Raw genomic sequence first — 16,510 nt, 5'->3', positions numbered from 1 at the left:
GATCCAATTTGTCTAGCAGTGTTTTTTAAACCAGTAGTTTAAAGCTCAAGTCTTTCACAACTCTCAGATAGAACAGATGGCACAGTCATATTAGCAGTGACACTGTATATACACACCAAGTGAACTCATGTTATTATCTGGTTAAGTGGCTGTCAGCATTTCCATTACAAACCCCGGCTTTCAAGGGTCTATAATTCATATACTTTAAATAACATCTGGCTAAAACTTGGTGTATAGAAATGATGAGTGTTGAGTAAAAATTAGTATAATTTTGTGAACGCGTGAATACTTCTGGAAGACTCAGCTTGATCAATATGGTCTGTTCTTTGGCAATGACTTCCAGTTACCAGTATATTTTGGGATTTTTAGCACATGCCATTCATTCATTCAAAAAATATATATATATTTCACATTTATCACATGCCAGGCCATGTTCTAAGTGGTAGGGATATCCTGAAGAACAAGTAGACATATTTCTCTCTCTCCCCATAGGGCTTATATATTCATGAAGAAAGTTTTTAAAAATCAGCAAAAAAATATATAAATAAATCTTAAGGCAATCTGTACAGTTAAGGATTAGAGTATGTTTCATATAGTATTCTCAGTATATTAAATAATATATGTTGATCCTTCTAATCTTTTTTTCATTCCACTGTTAAGAGAGTAAAAACATGTCCTTCAATATTTATATTGTCTCAATCATAGTTAACAAAAATAAATGCGAAGCATACCCCAAAATAATTTTATCTGCCATAGAACAGAATTTTCCTCATCAGACATCACAGATTTTAAGTGGGCAAAAAGATTAAAAAACATGAAAACTGGGCTTTCAAAATAAATCATATAAATTTTAAGATAAATGTTGTTTTCTTGCTAGAGGAGGAAGGGGTATTCAGGCTTTATAGGGCTTTGAGGCTTATACAATTTGGGAAGTCCTCTTAACGAAAATGTATCTCCAGCAAAAGATACAACCTTAAGTATAAAAGTTAATATTAGAATAAGAACAGGAATAAAATGTTACAGATTTATAAAAGCTACCACATACCACAACATCAAAAGCACAGGTTCTAGAGAGTAGCCCATGTGAGTGACAGTCTCTGAACTTCTGCTTTATAACCTTCACTGTAGTTTGTCTCTGAAGAGGAAGCACCTGAGCCAACATGGTGCGTTAATGCCAATCTTAAAACCAACGAATCTCCAAAGAGTTATATGCAAATTTGAAAGAAAATAGAAGTCATGCTGATACTGGCTGAATTGTAATAAATGGGAAGCAAACATTTAAGTCACATAAAAGAAACTAGAAGAAATTACACTTGTAAACTTCTGTCTGGTACCTAAGAATTTCCCTCCTCTAAAATCATGTATCATTGTCTGAAAACTTCTATTTTCAAGGCTAGAGTCTTGCTTTCTCTCTACTTCAAAAATTTATTTCATGCAGCCAAAATTATCCATCTGAGGAGTGCTGACTGTTGGGCACGCTTAAGACCATGTTTCATCTTGGTGAAAAAGAGCATTATAATAAGGTAAAGGTCATGAGCATATGAGCGCTGAGCATTCATGGGTGGCCCAGGAACAAGTCAAGTTAAGTTTAAGGATGTAGAGGGGAAAGGGCAGGTAGGGAGACAGATAGTTTTGAGTCAAATCCATATATCACAATTATTAGATGAGAGTTCTGAGATCAATTAATTTCTCTCTCTAAATCTTAGTTGTTTTATCTACAAAATTTCAATAATAATATCTCCACTGTAAGGATGTTTTTCAGGATTAAGTGAGATTCCTGTGTCTAGAGAATGGTGCATAGTGTAGTCAGCAAATACTAGCTTCACCTCCATCTGCACTTGTATGTAGTGGTAAACTTTGAACATGTATAGTAAAGCAAATAGGTTGTATATAACTTGGTCTTCTTTCTGGTAACCTACAAGCTTCTTTCTGTTCACAATCTACTTCCTGGTACTTTCCAGTCACCATAAAGTGTTATTTGTCATGACACTATCTTTCCATACAGAATGATAATGTCTTCTAATATAAGTGTTTCCAGGGACATGCTCTATTATCCACTTCTTCAAAAAAAGGGAACAGACATCTCTGTTATGGAATTATTTGTTTATCATGCATAATATCCTGTAGGTATAAGGATCACAGTTCCTTTATTCAAAGATATTCCATTAGCCAGCCAATTACGTTGGTGATCTGTTAGTCTCCTTTACAGCCCAAATGCTCCCTGCTCTCCAATTTATACGAACCTGTAAGAACGCCATATGTTCAAATTGCTTCACTTGGTACTTAGTCCCTCTCCTACTATTATCCCCATCTGTGTAACTGCATGCTTTGGGGAATGGATACTTGACTCATCATTGGTTTCAAATCCAAGTTATTGCCCGGTTTATTTAAATATGCTTTTTTAAAAATTGCTTTCTTCTGGTATTTGTTTTATGTTTGCTTGACTAAAACGTTGGTTCAAACAGTCTGTTTTGAGAAAAAGTGGAAAGCTTCCAAGTTGTCCACCTTATTTCTAGTTTGCAGCTCTAAGGATATGACTATGTTTCAATATGTCTGACGAAACACATCCTGTCTTTGTTCCTGCATCAGTGCACAAAAGTTTTCAGGCTCTACATTTCCTAAAATTTTTAAATTTTTCTTTTACTTATGCCATTTAGCTTAGGTATAATAATTAAAACTAATTATAATTAAGTCAATGTCATTAGTAATGATATTGAAAGTCAAATAATGGCTACATATACAGCTGCTGGTGGTGTGTTAGCAAAATGATGCAATCATTATTGTTATCACTGAAAGGTTACAAGAAACCTTGAGAATATCTGATTGACTTGATATTTTCATTAATATCAACATTCTTTCAGTATTAAGACTGATTTTGACTGTTTCTTCAAATGGAAACATCCACATCATGTTTATATATCTCTGGAGAACTGGCTGGTGTGCATGATAAAGATAGAATTATCTAAATGGCCACATTACTTTAGACCAAAATAATATTTTTGGCAAAGGGTTTTCTCAAGAGGTTTGGGAGGAGAACTTTTTATCATTGTTCTGCAATGGGGGCAGTTTAATAGACTACTCTTGTTCACTGTCCCTACTGCATGAAAAGAGTAAATGCTTCCATGAATGATAATCGATTAGCCTTCTACAATATAAGACAAGGGATAAGAAAACATGGAAGGATATTGTAAACCTATTTGGGCCCAACTTCTTCTTATTTAGAGGCAGGGGTCTTGTTATATATTTCAGAATACACAATTTCTAAGAGCAGAATATGGAAGACTTAAGAAAGGCATTCTAAAAGTTGAACACAAATTTGAACCTCTCAGAGAGTGCCAAATGAAAACAAAACTAGAGGTGAGCATGATGCACCTTTGGTGAATGCTTATGAACTACTTGAAATCTTGAGGAAAAGAGAATCAAGCAATTTACATGTAACTAACTTCTTTTAATTCAAAGCATAGAGGTATATGATTGTATACAAATACAAAGTCTTTTGGATTAGGTGTGTGACTTCAAAAGCATTCTAAGCTGGTGATGAGCTTCATTGCTACAAAGGGACATGATCATTCTCTGCTGTCTCTAGCGTCACCTCAGCAGAAATGTTTTATAATGTGTAGCCTATTTAGAAGGGTTTTCCATAAAACCATAAACACATATATGTTCATCCGTATCTACACACACATATATATGTTCATCCATATCTATACCCACATACACAATTGAGAGGAGAAGTTAGAAAAACAACCCCAGATGTTATACACTGCTTTTCCATATCTTATCACTGCCATAGACGTGTGGAAATGAAGGGGAGACAGTGGTCATGACACAGACATATCAAGAGAGACTGACATCAATTCATGCATATCTAAATTTAAGCCTACTTGCTTCATGCCTGCTCCTCAGACTGCGATGGAACTAAATCATCACCTTATTTATTACAATAATGAAAGAGTAATTAGTACAGAATTGAGGAATTCCGAAATGATATTGTGCATAGGTATTCATAAGCACTTGGACTAGGTTAGTAGGCTGAATACATAAATCAGGTTACTAGTGTTTTTTAAGTAAAATATTTTATTGTTCTGCTCAGGTAAAATTACTTTGAGGAACACAACATATTATTATTACACAACAATCCTCATTCATTCGAGCCTCAGCCACTGGAAATTAATGATAATTTGAATCATGCTGTAGTGAACTGAGCTGAGCCTTTACATTACCAGCCAAGACAGTAAAATTTCCATGTAAGATTTCAGAATGACTGACTCCTATGAGGAAGAAACATCATTGATATTGTATTGCCATCATGCCAAATAAGAGCACATGCTAATTACACAATTGATTTTGTCCAATAAAATTATTATTTGGCAGTAATTTCAAATTTTTCATATCATGTCTGTAAAGTGGAGATATAATACTGCATTTCTAAAGGTTGTTATTCATGTTAATTTAAACTCATCTTTAATTCATAATTCATTTTCTAATTAATCTAAGATATATAAATAACATTTACCAAAAATACTCTGACACTTAAATCCATTCATAAGAAATTTGCAGTACCCTGGCCAGATGGCTTGGTTGGTTGGAGCATCGTACCATACACCAAAAATTGTGGGTTTGATCTCTGGTCAGGGCACATACCTAGGTTTCAAGTTCGATCCTTCTAAGGGAGGCAACTGATCGATGTTTCTTCCTCTTTCTCCCCTCCCTCTCTCTCTCTCTCTCTCTCAAATCAATAAACATATTCTTGGGTGAGGATTTAAAAAAGAAGAAGAAATTTGCAGTATCGACTATCTAGCACTACTATATTTAGAACCTCTTAGACTGAACAAGTATGTACATGACATCATAACTTCCCCATTGTACATGTACTTTCATACGTTTACATGTCATTTTGACTAATGAGAGAAAACTAGACAGAAAAGTACAAAAGAATATGCTTCATAGATATCACTTTTTATTAGACTTCTCTCGTTATAAATGTATACAGGGTGGAGTAATTGTGAGTACACAAAACACAGAGTTTATCCTTGTAATATTGTTTGTTAGTTTTTGTATTAATTTCCATACAAACAACTGTAAACCTAACTTGGCCGGACCCTGGACATGAAATATCTCTTCAAATTTCTTGGCATGAGTCCACTCATACTACTCTCTTTCTCCTTCTCCTCCCTCCTTTCACTTTGAAAGGAAAACCACTTTAAAGATATATATTGCTAAAAAAAAAGTCGATGAATAGGATAAAATGACAAACATTTAAAGTGCTTAGGGGGAAAAAAAAAACTGCTTTGCCTTTTCTGGGTTAGCAGATCAACATATACTTAGTTCCGACTCTCCTATAGGGGGAGCTGCTGCACTGCTGAATGCTAAAGACAGTTAAATGTCGACAATTTTAAGCTTACTTTACATAAACAGGAAAGAAATACCAAGGACTTATTAACATGTAATTGGGGAACATTTAAAAAAAATTTCTTCACAATGTCACAGATGACAACTGAATGTGTCTAAGGAAGTTGATACAATCTGTTGGTAAAACACAGTATTTTTTTATTTTGTTCTGTTTTTGGAAGAACCTAGACCACGTGTCAAGGCAATGTATTAAGTGTGGCCTGCATAATACACAAAAATATAACTTTACAAAAGAATAAAATGATACAATTTCAGGAGTAAGAGGGACGAAGGAGTGACCACACCAATTACAATAGGAAATAACACAGTGCAATACAAATTGTAATAAATTTATGTCAAAGCTTAATGTCTGATACTTGGAAATGTGGTTTTGTAACAAATGATCGAGTCATCATGGAGGGGAGAGAGGAAGTAATTGGGATCAGATTTGTCAACTCTTTTATATTCTGAGAAACACCAAGCTATAACCACTAAATTTAATTAAATTCTGATGGAAACCTCAGTATCTTTATTTCCTGACTCTTAGCTAAGGGTTATGAATACTAATTATTTTCAGTTATTGTTTTCAAGAGAATCTAACAATCTAATACTAATTATTTTCAATTATTGTTTTCAAGAGAATCTAACAATCTAAGCTAAAGTATAAATCATTTGTTAGTAAAAAAATACTTTAAAATACTAGATGACTATAATAACATTATAGGTAAACTGAAAAAAATGATTTGAAGATTGAGGCAAAGTTCCTAGGGTTATAAAATGTATTAGTCAATAAAAATATTTAAAATCCAGCAGAGTTATGCTTAAGCAGTAAAATTATATTTTTTGTAAAATTGAGCAGCTAAATAAAAACTATAATATCTTAATGGTGAAATTTGTGGAAAATGCTTTGTTATATATTTTTCCAATTCACCCAAAGAATTATACATTTTCTTTTTAAATTTCTTTGAACTCAAGTAGTCACTTTATAATCATGTTTTTATATAATAGAGCTGGTTATATTACAAAAGTTCAAATACTTATAATGCTTCATACCTGGTTGATTTATACAGATTCTGAACAGACCCTTGACAATATTTCTCTGAAGCTTTATGCTCCCTTTTATAGTCACTAAATTGAATGCCTAAATCAACCTCATAAATTACATAAATTATTGGTTAAGTACATTTACTATAGTTCTTTTCACATGCTAAAATCTTAATCATAACCGTTACAATGTATAAATTGACAAAGTGAAAGGGCTAACAGTTTTTTTTATTACCCTCAACCAATTTTTAATAATTAATTATTCTGAAATTTACTAAATTGGTGATAGAGAATGATAAATTTGCAAGTGTTTAGTAGTGGCACAGCATGATTCATATTCAGGACGTGAAAAATATAATATGCACATAAAGGAAACGGAGTTTATGGCAAAAATGTTTTCATAGAAATGGAAGTATATTTTTATATCCTTCACGGGCTCAGAGTTTCACTGATATCAGAAAACCTCATTGACATTACTTTTTCTGCAATTGAGATGTATCAAAAAAAATCCTAAAACACTAATTCAAAAGAACTTACGCACCCCTATGTTCATAGCAACACTGTTTACAATAGCTAAGTGCTGGAAACAGCCTAAGTGCCCATCTGTAGATGAGTGGATCAAAAACCTGTGGTACATTTACACAATGGAATACTATGCAGCAGAAAGAAAGAAGGAACTCCTACCACTTGCGACAACATGGACGGAACTAGAGAGAATTATGCTTAGTGAAATAAGCCAGGCAAAGAAAGAAAAATACCATATGATATCACCTCATACAGGAAACTAAAGAACAACACAAACAAGTGAACTAAATAGAACAAAGAGTAGAATAGTAATCAGTAGGGGGGAGGGGGGAGGGAGAGAAGGGGGATAAGTAAGGGAAGGGTCTAGTCAAGGAACGTGTATAAATGACTCATGGACACGGACAACGGGGAAGGATATGATTGCGGGAGAAGGGGTGGGCTGGGTGGGGGGAGAGCAATGGGGGAAAAAGGGGAAAAATGCAATTGAAAAACTAAAAATATAAAATAAAGAACTAGTGAAAGTTTGCAAGGTAAATGGTTATTTTCATCTATCATCAGGCTGTTTTATGCTACCTTTCATTTTAGGAATTTCAGTGTTTTATCATGTGGACTGACTGACTAAGTAAGTCATGCATGCATTCAACCTGATTTGAAACAAAAGAAAAAAAGTGAAATCTGAGATTAATGAATTAGTCAATATGAAAATAATATCATAAACTTAACAACAGTCACTGAGCATTATGCCTGCCTGGCACTGTAATAATCCCGGGAAATAAATAGTCCAGTGAGACTGTGCTTGTCTGCCAGTGGATAGGTCTATATACATAAAACTGAAGGATGTGGATAGGGAGAGAAATATCTGGAAAGGGTGAAAAGAGAGATTTAAAACTCAGAAATCCCAGTAAAGAGACTAGGAAACAGAAGAAAGGAGTTCAGAGAGAACTTCCCAAAGGCAGTGAATATTGAAATATACTGAATAAGCACAAATATAAATTAATTCCCCATTATTCCAATGAGTAATACACACACACACACACACACACACACACACACCACACATATGCATTCATTCATATATAAATATCTTGATCATTTTTAAATATCAAACCTCCGGGAGATCTAGATGGAAGGGTCAAATACTTATTTATAATCTCTGATTTTATTATATCAGTTACATATATTTAAATTTCATATGTAAATAAAATATTTTAAATATGTCTTTATTCCACTCACACTTAATGAAATAATTTTATTAAAATGCTTCAAAGCCAACTCCAACATCAATGTCCTCCCATTACCTTGATCCCTTTCCTGCATCCTGTAACAAAGTGTTCTAGAGCACATACCCACCACTTCAGTCAAAGTTATTTGCAGAACAGCCCACTTTTTTTGAATCTGTATTTGGTATTCTTAAGTATATTCCTTACTTTTAAGAAATTATCCTGTTATTGTACACTTGTGATCATCACAAAAGAACTCCTTCTGATACTTATTTTATATTTAATCTTGAAAAGACTTGTTTTCAGTGACCTTTAACAATTTAAACATTGATGCATGAGATAACTGTTTTCTATTTTGGGGGGTGAGGGAGGTGGGTTCTGCCAAATCAGCATGTTCCAGAGTTAAGGAATACCTCAAAATGTTCATAGTGTGAACATTTTGAGTAACATTAATTTAAGCTTTTTTGGAAACTTTATTTGCTGATATGCAGTGTGAATTTACAGGAAAAATATAATAGGTGATTTTTTTTTTTTTAACTAAGGAAACTTTTTGATTTGATTCGGTTGTGGAATGTTTTATAAGAGTGAAGCTGTGTGGCACACGTTATATGAAAAGAATGCTCTGATACAAGTAAGGGACTGCACACACTGTAAAGTGTGTAGTGACCGCATAGAAAACTAGACAGGTTCCTGGGGCTCTTGTACACCATGCTAAGGGTGTGGCACTGTGGGGTTGGCACTTAGGTACAGGGGACAGTGAGAGTGGGTCTGGGAAGAGGCAATGACATATAAATCACTGCACATGGTCGTATTCAAGCAAAATTGAAGAGTTACATAAAATAAGATTAGGCTGCATAGTCCATTAGAAACATATGTCTAAATCTATCAAGTTTGAATGCATTCAACATTTTATCCCCCAAAATGATTTATATAATTTGGCATGAGCTAGCTGAATGCCTTACGTCCAAATATTCGCACAATGCAATTGCCATTCTAGAATCACAGAGGAAGCCATTAGCTATACAGTGGCATTCTGTGATTTTAAAAATAAGTATATATACATTTTAATGCAGATTGCTGGCTTTTAAAAAACTCTTTTTCCTTGAATCTTGGAAGGACTAATGTGAACTTCAAAGGAGTTCTCACAGCTGAATTTGCTTCAGAAGATGAGGTAAATGTTCTGTCAATGACTGCAGAGTTGCGGCATGAAGAATTTAAGTGCTTCAGCAGGGAAGTAGGAGTGACTTTTCATCTGCTCAAGTTCTGAGAATATGTCAATCATTAGCAGTACTTTTCCCTTCCTCTTTTACTCCTATGTTTTCTTCTCACACATTCTTAGTGTCTTCTCTTGTTCAGTTTTCAAATTCAGCATCCAAGTGAGGAGGAAAGGAGGTGTCATACTAAAGAAGGGTTATTTCTATGGTTCTAACCTAACTACTGCAGGACACAAAGACATCTCTTCATTAGATTATCTATATTATGGACTCTAGTTTTGTGCCATTTATTCCATTCTGTTTATAGACCCACCACTCTTGAAATTATTTTTATAAAGGTCAAGCTGACAAAATGCAATGGACAGTTCTATAGCCTCAATATCAAAGTAGTATCGCAGGTCCCCTTTATCCCTGGTTTTCCTTTCTGTGGTTTCAGTGACCTGTGGTCAGCCACAGTCCGAAAATATTAAATGGAAAATTCCAGAAATAAATAATTCATAGTTTTAAATTGTGTGCTATTCTGAGTACCGTGAAGAAATTTCATGCAGTCCCTCTTTGTCCATCCTGGGATGTCAAACATCCATTTGTCCCGTGTCTCCATGCTGTATACCCCACCATTCTGTCAGTCACTTAGTAGTCATCTAGGAGATCAGATAGACTGTCGTAGTGTCTCATGGCTTGTGCCCAAGTCCTTATTTTACTTCGTCACAGCCCTAAAGCACAAGAGTAGTGTTGCTGGCAATTTGGGTATGCCAACGAGAAGCTGTAAAGTGTTTCCTCTAAGAGCAAAGGTATGTATACATAGGGAAGAACAGTATATTTAGGGTTCAGCATTGTGCCACAGGGGGTCTTGGTATGTATCCTTGGCAGGTAAGGGAGACTAACTACTCTATTAAGTCAAACACACGTCTACTGTCTTCAATGACATCGCCCATAGTGCTTTTCCTGGAACTTATCTGGCTGCTCTATCTCGATTTCTTTGGCTGCTCCCACCATCTGTGAACAACTTTCAAAACCTTTATGAGTCCTAGTAGCTTTACCTTGCATGATTTACTGCTATGAATCTCCTTTGACTTACTTCGCTCTTTGATGGGTCCTTAACACTCCCAAGCATCAACCGAGCTTTGAGTACCTTACCTGAGCGGCCCCTGACTACTAAAATATTCTTAATTTGATGTTCAGTACAGTGAAATACCCAGTGCATACATTTACATGTTTAAAGGAAAAAAAACTCTCATCATTTGTTTTTATCCATTTTGCCATGGTTTACATATATAGAATGACAAAGTTTTTCACATTGTATGAAAAATATTTGGGGTACAGTTTGTGTGGAAAGTACTGAAAAATGGTTTGTAAGAAGACATACTCCAGTTCCTTTCTCTTTACTTCCCCGTAAGTTTCCCACATGATGCATTGAGAGGTCTTCTTTCAGAATCTATATATCTCATGAGGGTCACTGGTTTTACAAAGAGGTCTCCATGGCTTCTTGTTTCGGATACAAGCAATAAATGAACATATCTGAAGTTCAACACTTTTTTTTTCCAGTTATCAGCTAGTGTGTAATCAACCATTTGAAAATGTGGTGGCTTCAAACAACATTTAGTTTGCTCATCAATTTCCAGTGCAGGCAGAGCTTGGTAGGAACCACTTGTCTCTGTTCCAAGGAGGATGAGCTGGGGCAGCTAAAAGGCTGGGGCCTGAAGCCACCTGAAGGCATATCCCCTCATATGTCTGGCACCTGCGTTTGAAAAATCCAAGCAGCTGAGGGCTGGAACAGATGGGGCTCCTTTGGCTTCTCTCTCGGTCCCTATGTGGCTCCTATGTGCCCTCTCCACAAGGTCTTTCCAGCATGGTAGCTTCAAGGTAGCTAGACTTCTGACTTGTCCCTTAGTCCAAGGTTCCCAAGACATGTGTTCCAAGGGAAAAAGAGTCTTACAGAAGCCATGTCTCCTTTTAGGACCTAGCTTCAGAAGGCACATAGAATCACTTCATTGTTTTCATGGAGGCGGACAGAAAACCCCTCCCTGCCCATTGCCCCAGGCTCAAGGGGAGTGTAAATAGACTAGATCAAGATTCTAGTCTGTTTAGCAAAATGCAATCTGCCACATACTTGTAACCACATAACTTTTTCTCTCTTGGTTCAAATACGGCAATTGCCATGTGTAGTCACATTATGCTGGATGTGGTAAGGGAATGCTTACTGTCTTAAGGTGGGTATTTTGTTTGGCAAAATTGACTAGATAAATAGTCTGAATTAACACAAAATATTATCTGGCACCACAAAATGAATACCTTGGAAGTAGAGTCATCTAATGCAATCCAAGGCGTATAAAATGAATATTAACTCCCTTTGAGAAGAATATATTTGAAAAGGCTGCCTACCCCTAAATCTCTAAATGGACATGTCTTTTTCAGCAATTATAGAAGTAGCCAGAACACTAAAAGCACTCTTCAAACATAAAGTATAGGATCTAGAAAATGCATCAGTTTTATGCCATTTATATTTCATTTTTAATTTAAACCTCAATCAGTCATCCTTTCCTAATTTTATCTATCCATTTCCCCCTCTTCATATTACAGTCCTTATTTAAAATATAATCCCTTTGTATAATAGATGGGTTTTCTAAGAGTAAAATAACTTCAATTATAAGACTGAAGGAGGGAAGGTTGAAGTTAAACGCTTCAGATAATTCCATATTAAGTTCCTCAGAACAGGACATCAGGGGTGCTGATATGTCAGAGCAGAGGAAAAAAATATCAAAGAAGAATAATTTTCCTTTAAAAATGATGGACCCCCTGGTGATTTCTGCATTAAGTTGTAACTTCTTGTCTGTGATGCTACCCTATCGAAACAACCAACTGAAAAATAGGTCATTTTATCATGTGTATCATCTTAGGAGAATCATTTCTAGAAAGTTAGCAAAAGAGCTGCCTTGAGTTATCTTGTTCAAATCACTGATTCAAATAAAGAGGCAGAAGTCCTTTCCCTTTCTCTTCACTGATCACACACTCAAATGCACATACATTTCTCATCGCTCACCGGCTTGCTCCTCTGGTACTCACATAGCTAAAAGCATTTGGGCTTCTTACTTTATAATGTCTGATTTAATTCTGAGAGGACCCCTATTGGTATCCAATAAAACAGAATGGAGTGTAGATGGTATTGTGATAAGAGGCTTCTATCTGCTGGGAAACATAAAGGAGAGAAATGTTTAAAAGAGAAAGAGACATACATATGAGAAGACAATTACTCCCTTTGATAACTCAACCAATTAAAGTTAAAGACCATAGTCTCTAAAGCATTAAAACAAACATTTTCTCATCCTTTCCATCTCAGCCTAATGTTGGGAAAATATGTTCTCTACTAGGTACAGTTAATGCATCAAAGGCCTCTATCTTTTTTTTTTTGCATTTCTTACTTTTATTTTTCAATTACAGTTTACTTTCCATACCACTTTGTATTTGTTTCAGGTGTATAGCATAGTGATTAGGCAATAATGTGCTTTACAAAGTGTTTCCCCCTAATATTTCCAGTACTCACTGGGAATCATACATAGTTATTACTATATTATGGACTCTATTCCCTATGCTGCACTTGACATCCCCATGATTATTCTGTAACCACCAAACTGTACTTCTCAATCCCTTCACCTCCTTCACCCAGTACCCCAATCCCCCTGCCCACTGGCAACCACCAGTTTGCTCCCTCTGTGTCTATGAGTCTGTTTCTATTTTGTTTATTTTGTTCTTTAGATTCCACCTATAAGTGAAATCATATGGCATCTGTCTTTCTCTGACTGACTTATTTCATTTAGCGTAATACCCTCTAGGTACATTTATGCTGTCACAAATGGTAAGATTTCATGCTTTTTTATGGCTGAGTAATATTTCATTGTATATATATATATATATATATATATATCACAGTTTTTTTGTCCTTTCATCTATTGATGAGCACTTGGGTTGCTCCCACAGCTTCACTATTGTAAATAATGCTGCAATGAACATAGGGGTACATATATTCCTTCAAATTAGTGTTTGGGATTTTTTTCAGATATATACCCAGAAGTAGAATCACTGGATCATAAGGCAGTTCCATTTTTCTTTTTCTTTTCTTTTCTTTTCTTTTTTTTTTTTTTTTGGCCTCTATCTTCAAAGCTGTCTATACTAACCTGAGTTGGAGGTAGACCTTACTTGTTCAAGAAACAGTGTAGGTAAGAATCATCTCACCTCCTGTGTGGATTCCTTGGATGACTGGTAGACTTTTGGGAGAAGGCAGTATGAAGAAGGTCACTTTAATCTCAGAAGTTTTGACAATTTATCTCTGGTGGATACAAAATAGTATCATGTAATATTTAAATTTTAATTTCCCTAATACAGTTGTTGATTCCAATATTTCAAGTCCTTGGGGGCCTAAGTCTGTTATGTGCTGGTTCTGCTTGTTTCCCCGTGTTTTCAGTGGTATGTGGTCATGAGGTTATACATGGTTGATGGCAATGATGGGAATCTCAAGGACCAAAATATGGATTCAGAGGCCAAAACAAATGTGGGATATTTTCTCTTCTTTTGAGGATATTTGTTTACCATGGAATCTCAGATTCTATTCCTTTACCTTATGGGGGCACCAAAACTCTTATTCTCAGCATTGTGTACATCAGCTCAGTGCCCCTCTCTTTTTAATTTTCCCCATTGAAAACCCCTTCTATTTTTTCAAATCAGCAATGCACTAAATTATATATTTGTTGCAAAATGTTATAAACGATTGTAAGAGGGAAGGTAATCTATGAATGAATAATACATTTACTAAAGATCATTTCCCCCTTTCTATATTAGAAGCAAATAGCAGAGAAAGAGAAGCAGAAACTATATAATTTAAAGTGTTTCAAAATGGTTCCAGGAGTACTTAGTGACTTCTGTATCTCTTTGGCCTAAAGGTGGCAGCTGTGATTATCAGACTATCATGCTTTCATTCCCTGTAGTGAGGTGCCCTCTTTCTGTTGATGCAAATAGGCTGCAACAATTTTGTCATTTCCCCCAGAAGTTACCGCTGTTGCTCATGCCTGCCACAGGCAGTGTTTCAGCCGCTGGTGCCTGCTGATGGTTCCATCATGTTGGCTAATGCTTGGTTTTGAGAGTGATTATGTCTGAGATAAGACTATTATTTCCTGTCATTGCCAAAGCCACTAACATGCCAAAACCATCCTTCAGAAGACCTCACTCACTTCATTTCTCCTGGAGAATCAAAAACTGCTATAATGAGATATCTTCTTTTGTTAATTCGATTTTAGTTTTTCATTTTTTTGCTGATTATTAGGATTGATGCTAGGATTTAATCAAGAATTCAAGAGGTTGGAAAGAAATACCACCTAATGGTATATTAGCCCCTCCTTGTAATATTTTTCTTGCCTTGAACTTATTATGTATGGCTTTTATTTCTTCTCATTGTATTATCTCTCCAAAAAGCTCATTGATAAGCCTACATATTCTTTAGATATGCATCCTTTCTCATTTTTTAGGTATGAAAAAATATAAGAGTCATTAATGTTTTGACTCAAGTATCACCCTGTGTGCACACAAAGGCCCCTCTAGTGTGTACACAAATACTAATATGTATACTACTGTTATATCAAGAAGGTACACCAAACTCCATTAGTCTCCATTGCATTGCAAGTTCATGGCTCTCATTAAAGACATTAATGGGTGTAAAAAAATCAAAAAAACCACTAAATTCCAATATATCTTTGAAATTCCATGAAATAGATACATTATTATTTCAAACTTCCTTCTAAAATCTCATTTCTGTTTTATAAAATTACCATGAACATATATACAGAAAGTACCATACCGTGAGACACAGCATATAATTATCATATGTACTTATATAGTCACAGTCCATAAAGTTTTAGTAAAACCAAATTATCTATGTTAAAAGTTATGAGTGATTAAGAACTTTTAATCTTTATTAATTAAAGCAATTTAATAGCTCTTTTAAATTATTTCACTTGTTGAGAAAAATAAATTTCTCTCCTCAATTTTATTGAAAATAAACCGCATGTATGTATAAAATAACTTAAATTGGGCATACTGAAATTTGCAAATGTTAGTATCCTTCAACATACTGAGCTAATGTAGATTTGACAGATAAAACATGTGTTTTACCTCCTCAGTAAACAGCACAATCATGGAAGAAGTTTTATCTTTCAAGGAAGCAAGTTAGTAGTTATTGAGACTGTACATTAGATGAATAACACACTTCCTTTTAAGACACGGTCTTCATTTGTAACACTCTCTTAGACACTAATGTATAATTTAACTTCCTTTAGGATTTTCAAATAAGGAAGGAAAGAGTACACACATACACACTCGTATCTTAAAATAAAAAGCAAAACTCACACAGCTTCATGAAAGGAAACCATTCCAAAGGCAAAAATTAACGTTAAATATGAAGAAAAACAAACGACAATTCCAAGGTTCCAATAGAATATGTACAATAGCAGTTACTCAGCAAGATGAAAGGGCACTAAAACAGTAATTACTTTAGTGATCTCATGTGTTCAAATGAAAATTTCATTTTGTTTACTTTAGGGTTTTTAATATATCCTTTCCACCTGTGGTTTACTTGTTATTGTTCCTACTACCACCAAGATCTGCACCTGAGGTGACACCACTGCCCGAGGCTTCAAGGCTCACTCAGGGGCCTCCTGCTTGTCCTGCTTATTAGCCTATGTCACTGGTTGCCAGCACCCCTGGTATGGGCCTGATGCTCCAGCACTATCCATTTTCAGGGCTAGGTGATCTGGTAGGTGAGTTGTTACAGACTTTTTAGCAGATCCCGACTTCCACGGCCATTGTGTTGGGTTTACATTGTTATTAGACAGTTTATTTTTTATCTTACTGTAGCAGATAGATTATAAATAATCTACAGGCATATGTATGTTACATTTAAAAGTTGTGATATTAATTTAAAGAGGGTAAATTCAAAGATAAAAACACATTAAAATCAGGAGATTTAAGGTTATTTTTAAATGAGCTTTTCAATTTTGTTCTGTATTATATGGCACCAGGCTCACCAAGCTGCTAGTTGGGATAGAGGGTAGATGAGCACCCTTGGCATTT

Source organism: Furipterus horrens, unplaced genomic scaffold (assembly GCF_987537825.1).
Source record: "Furipterus horrens unplaced genomic scaffold, mFurHor1.1.pri manual_scaffold_17, whole genome shotgun sequence".
NCBI classification, from domain to species: domain Eukaryota; kingdom Metazoa; phylum Chordata; class Mammalia; order Chiroptera; family Furipteridae; genus Furipterus; species Furipterus horrens.
Note: the sequence above shows the minus strand (reverse complement) of the source record.